The 6448-nt window shown below is 38.4% G+C and overlaps 1 long non-coding RNA gene across 2 annotated transcripts; it reads left to right on the top strand.

The window, feature by feature from the left end:
- Positions 1-3310: 3310 nt before the first annotated feature.
- LOC149989275 (uncharacterized) lies at positions 3311-5836 on the top strand. 2 transcript variants are annotated; one of them, XR_016502972.1, is made up of 3 exons: positions 3311-4940; positions 5228-5343; positions 5486-5836. It is a non-coding gene; the product is annotated as an uncharacterized LOC149989275 (long non-coding RNA). The 2 variants fall into 2 exon arrangements; XR_016502971.1 differs by having other exon boundaries at positions 5228-5836.
- The last annotated feature ends 612 nt before the right edge of the window (positions 5837-6448 follow it).

Here is a 6448-nt window from a genome sequence, read left to right as displayed (position 1 = left end):
TATTTTTAAGTATTCATTGTAAACATATACATCTTCATAAAAAAATCAATAAAATTTATTTGTTTATAAATAAATCTCATTAGATTACATTACATTATATTATTTCTTTAAATATACTTATATGCACATTAAAAGTTGTAATAATCTACAAAATAAAGTTGTCTTATGGTCCAATAATCTCCTATATTTTTCCAAGTTTAATTAAACTTTCAAAAATGCATAAAGCACCAAATTTCTAAACATATTTGATCAAGTTAAAGCAAAGTTCACTAACATCACATCCTTCCTCTATTTATTGTGGCTTCTTTTAAATAATATTGAAGCTCATATAAATAAGAAAATATATATCTATATATATATATATATATATATATATATATACATACATGCTTCCTAATTGTAAAAGCTTTGCACTTTGTAATATGGCTATGGTCTTTATAACCTCTCTTATTAAATGTTTTCTAATAAAATTAATCTCCTTCTTACTTGTGTATATAACCAATACATCCTCTAAAACAATTTGTAAGCTTCTTTTCTTTTCTTTTTTCTCTAGTTTTTCAAAACTAATCTTCTAGGCCATTTTTTCAACCAATGTTCTAACACATTGCCACAAGCTTAGAACTGGACATTAAAAAAGGAAAATATATAGGGTGAAAAAATAACCAGATAAATATAAATATAAATACATATACATACATAAATATGGGGCATTGAAGTGTACAAAAGAGAAGCGGCGGGGAGGAGAGTTGGCCCAGCACCCTCCAAGTCCAGCACTCTGCTCTGGTTGCGAAGAATGAAGTATTCCCCTTCTTTCCCAGAGAGACAGGGGGGGGGGGGGGGACCCGCACAATCATCCATCCATCTATCCACCCATCTCAGTTGCGTTGCAGAGCTGCGGAGGGAGGAAGAGCGAGTGAGTGAGTGAGATTGAGGGAGGGAGGGAGAGTTCGAGAGACTGAGTGAGTGGAGTGACGCTGAGGAGGATGAGGCTCAGGCTGAGGACGAGTCTGCTGTCGCGTAGCAATGCCAAGTCGGTCTGACTTTCGGGATCCCCCGCGGGTCCCTTTTGTAGTGAGATACAAGGCACCTCCACTGTACTCACTCGCAGAAGAAAGGGAGGAGGGGGGGAGGAGGAGGAGATGACGACGACGACGATGGGAGGGAATCCTTTCCTTTCCTTTTCTTCCCCTCACTGCCCTGCTTGCAAAATGGCTTGCTTGCTTGCTTCCTTACAGGCTTCCTCGCTCTGACAGGTTCGCCATTATCAGCTATTGCACTCTCCCACTCTCCAACTATTATCTCGTCTCCACACACGCTGGGGCCCTCCCTCGGTGGCACCATGGATTCGGGCGCACCTCACTCGGCCTCACCCTCACCCTCACCCTCGCAATTATGGATTGGGAGACCCTTGCTAACGCTTCTTGCGTCTCTTGCTAGGTTGCGAGGTCTTCAAGCCTTTGGATGAAAAAGACATAATCAATAATATTATAGAATGGCTCCTCTCTGATCCAAACGATGCTGTTGACTGACTGGCCCTGCATCACTGGGCACTGCAAGGAAAAACAAACAAGGAAATAAATCAATAAACACCTAGAAACAAAAGAATGTGTTTTGTATTGCCTTTCATGGGGCCAGGTATAAACTGAGCTAGCAGAGTTGCGTTGTCTCCTCAGATGCCTTATTTCTTCTGCTTTATTGTTCTCTGTTTTTTTCCCTTTTTCCTCCCCCATTTCTTCTGTAATTGTTTAGAAGCGATCTTTTGCGGTGTTCCAACTTCCTCCGTGAAGTTACAGAGAACTCGAACTTATGAGAAAAGGGAAGAGAGGGCGATTGTTTATTGATGCCATTTTGCTCGGGCGTAGCATTGGCAGAATTTTTATTTTAAACCCTCACTGCCTACCTAATTCAACACTACCTAAGAATCAAAAACAAGGCAGCGTACAAGGACCGTTCTGGCCGTGGGCTGGCATGAAGAAGGGGTGAGGTGGATCGTGGACCCCCAAGTTTGAAAGGTTGAGAGCTTGAACAGGAACAATGATCTACTTGACCTGCCTGTCGGTGGTCTTTTACAATGTTCCGAACGTCTCTTTTCCCTAGAGATCCGTTACTCGCCCAATAAAGAGCTCATCGTGGAACCCTCCATGTCTTCGTAAAACTCGCACAGAAAGCCACGCAAAACACCCACAGTGCATGCAAGACTATGTGTAAAGCGTGCAGCTACGCCTTGATGAAAAGATCGACTAGGTTATCCAAATGTAGACACAAATTAATAAACGCATCTGGACACGAGCTAGAAAATGGCATCGTCGAGATTGTGAAGCACTGCACTTTCACACAGTGGAAGTTCACAGTCAAAGCGCAGTTTTTGTAAGATAAAGGAATGTCACTATTTGCATTACACGAGTCACACTGCCAGCAAGGAGTCCTGGTCTAAGAACTGCCCGGACTAAGCAAAGGCTGGCAGTGATACCTGCGGGCTTCGGGCTTCGAGCTTGAAGAAGAAAAAAAAGTTAGGAAGCATTGACTGTCGTGCTTCATGGATGGAGCCTTGAATGATGTCATCTGCCTCAGGAGCTGGGTCCGGAAGGCTGCAGGGATTGATCAGATTCTACTTCAGACAGACGCTGGCTTGACCACAGGAAAACCGGGTAGACTTTTGGGGAAGTTACTTACTAGCCCGGATTCAAATATAGTCCCGGATAATTCTTCCTCCGCAGAAAATGCGGGAAAGCGGAAAATAATCCACAAGATATCAGGGGCTCAATGATATTGCAGAATACGGACATATCCGGAGTGTGTGTGTATGTAGGTTCTCTTTGTCAATAATCAGTGAGGAGACGGTGAACATGAGGAGTAAAGTGACGCAATCTCACAGCCTCTTCTTCCTTTTTCCCCTCCCAGTCGAACACAGCGAATACTGTGTTTCAATCTTCCAGCTAAAGCAGAGAATATAGTAACACATTTCTCAATCTTGACCAACACTCCTCCACAACTGAAGGTGATAACAAACAAACAAACACCATGTGTGAATGCTGACCTAATTCCATGTGAATGTGTCTGCATGAATATATGTATGAATAGATATATATATATATATATATATATATGTGTGTGTGTGCGTGTGTGTGGAATTAACCCATTGGTTGACGATCCAACCATTTTTTCATTGATTTTCAACCAATACAGATCCTGCCATGAAGAATTTTTTGACGATGATTAGGATGGATGGGTCAATGTAGTAAATACTTGGGTAAATTTAGCAATTCCTTGTATGTATGTATGTATGTATGTATGTATGTTTGAATTCTGTGGTGTGGAAAATGTGTAGATATATCTTCAGCTACTATGATTTTTTATTTATTTTATATATTTTTGTTGTTGTTTGTAACAGATATGGTTGAAAAGCAAGTGTGATGAATCAAGAACTGCAATCCAGTGGTAGTTGCTTTGAGAGATTGCCAGCAGAGCGAATACTATGTCACAATCTTAACTGCTGCTTTGGTGGCACACTGCCAACGTGGCGAATATTGGGTCACTATCTTGACTGCAACCTGTTTGTGATTGTGAAGATGTAATACATGAGACAAATGTTGAGCAAGGACTGCATGATGTTAAGGCCCAATGATGTGGGCAAATGCAGACACATCAGCAATGTGTCATTTTTTTAAAAAAAATCCTTGTATTTAGGTTTGCAAATGGGGAGGAAAGCTGTTATTATCTAATGGTGGCTACTTTGTGAGAAAGTGGAAATAATGAATACTGTGTCACCATCCAATGCTGCTTTTGAAACTATGAAGATTGTAGGGAAAGTTAAAGTTAATGATAGAGAATCAACTGGGACATATTGAACTCTGTCTTGTGGTTCACTATGTGTGGCACATCAACTGTCATATCACTTTGACCTGGTTCTAACTAGAATGCCTCTAATGTGGACATAGAAATTGGACTGAACCAAATCTTGCATACACATTAATAAGATTACTTTTGCTATTGAATGTGGTCTCACTTGTAATCAATTTTCTGAATGGCTATTTTTGGAAAGTAAATTTAACTAATGATATCTTGTGATTCTATATGTAATCCTCCCTTTTCTTATCTTTGTTTTTTACTAACTCATTTTTAATAATTTTGACATTACAATTTTGCAACATAAAATATATAAAATTTGTCATCTCAGATGATAAATATACGAAAGCACTACTCTACACACAATAATAATAATGTTGCATGAATTTTGTAGATCAAAAAGCCTCAAAGGTGGTAGGTACATATTATTCAAAATTATGATTAAACAATCATTCAACAACATTTGCATTAACCTTTTTATTATGTAGATTGTAACACAGCACCCTTTCAATATGCTCTAGTGACAAGTTTCTGTTTGAAAGAAAATTGTCCAATGAATGAAAAATCTGAATTTTTTAATATTTAATTTTAATTATGCTTTTAGATGATTATCAGAATCCTCCACACAAATCCAAAACATCCAACAACAAAATTGGCATGATGTTTCTGTGCAGTAATTGTCTCTTTAAACTTTGGAGGTGCTCTGACATTGGAGAAGGAGGGCACAATCTCAAATGGAGCCAAAAGAGACAAGCTCTCAATCCTCCCACAATAGTCCACCTTCTTCTTTAGATACCTCCTCACTGTAACCAGCTTTTGAACCCTAAAAATGTCAGTCTTTTAAATTGTGTGTACAGACTAAGGAAAAAGCCAGATTTTACCTTCTTATTCTTCTTTCTACACTTTCATTCAAACATATTCCATTACCTATTCGTGGAGGAATGGCATTGTTGTGTCATCAGTGGGAATTATTCATTTTTGTGTTTTCTTTTTCATTTTCTGTTTGTGTCCATGATTCATAGAAAAAGAAGAACAGCATCAAGTGGGCTGTTGAAAAATCCTGTAGACGTTGGAAGATGGACTTTCACATCTCGGTACGGAATCCAACAAACAAAAAAATAAAACAAAAAATAAAAAATTGAGAAAGAAATACAGAATATACTTAGCAGAGTTTGTCTGCCTCACTCCAATGATTCCACAGGACATACATCCTCGTTTTAAAAACATCGCTAACATTATTTTAAATGCTTATTTGAAAGAGCCCAGAAAAGTGAAAGTGGTTTGCTGCTAATTATTAATAACAGCATATCATTTCAAAATTATTTCTGAACAGACCAATCCATTTATTGATTTATCTATTTATCTACCTGTCCATAAACAGATTGGATTTCAATGGCAGGGATCAAAGAAAAGAGCACTGGCAATAATCTCTTCCTCCATCTCTTGATACTAGATCTAAGTATTTAGGGCTCAGGAGATAATTCTGCACACAAGTGGGTGAGGACACAAAACCCCATTTGGTTGTTCCCATGGTTGGGTCACATGTGGAGATTAATTGCATTCCCTTGGACCAGCACATGCCTAAATTATTGGAGTCTTGTGGACCTTCTATCTGTGTAAACAATCCTGTGTTTTACAGGCTTCATGCAACAGCAGGCATTATACTATCCAAAATTTACACACTGCACAAGCGAGAGGCTAGGCATCCTTTACCAGAACTAGAGCTGGTGGTACCAGAAGTGGAATCCTGGTAAGGCATCTTCGGATGCTCTCATGTGGATGTGGTTGACACTGTAGCCATGACAAGGAATGAATTGTATGGGTTTGGACAAAGATGAAGTACAAGAATAATTTTTTCTTGGCCTTCCCCTAAGAGTACATTTAAGAATTTTAGTGGATGCTTTTGAGGTGAGCTTGGGTAGAAAACAAACATAGCCATGCACTTTGAAGCAACCTTGCAACAAAGAAAAAAAAGTTATTCCAACTTAAATAGAGACATTGTTCTCTTTGAGAAGATTAGCATGATTATTTTTATCTTTTAAAATCCCCTCCACCTCCTTCATGTATGTATTTTTTTCCCCTACCTTTTTATCCCTTTCAATGAAAAAACGTTTTGTTTGTTTTGCCTTTCTAAAAATTGTATCCAGAGAGCAATTTTGGTTCTTTGTGCCATTGTGCTTTAGAGTGAGATCCGCAACTGTATTCCGTTACAACTTTTTTAAACTCATTTCTCTATGTTCTAGAATTGAATTTGAGAAATCAATCTGGACCAACAGCACTGTGTTTTTCAGTATCCTTTCCAGTAAAGTAGTTAAGTTTGATATAGTTTACACAATGTAAAGTTATCACCAAAAGCTTCTTCAATATTAATCTTGGCCTTTGGGTTATGTAAAGGACACAGAGCACATGTCATGTGACAAGATGGGATTGAAGATGATTCTGATGTCATTCAAATATACCATGTGCACCATGAAGCATGATCATAAGAAATAACTCCAACTAAATGCCTTCATGTTTCATTCTATTTTACTTTATTGGAAAAAGAGTCATAAGTAAAATCATGTATGCATATGAGACAATGCATCTTTATAGATCAAGTACC

The sequence above is a fragment of the Physcomitrium patens genome, chromosome 5 (assembly GCF_059467195.1).
Source record: "Physcomitrium patens ecotype Gransden chromosome 5, ASM5946719v1, whole genome shotgun sequence".
In the NCBI taxonomy this organism is placed as follows: Eukaryota; Viridiplantae; Streptophyta; class Bryopsida; order Funariales; family Funariaceae; genus Physcomitrium; species Physcomitrium patens.
The sequence above is the reverse complement of the archived record's forward strand: the minus strand, read 5'-3'. Positions and strand labels throughout refer to the sequence as shown.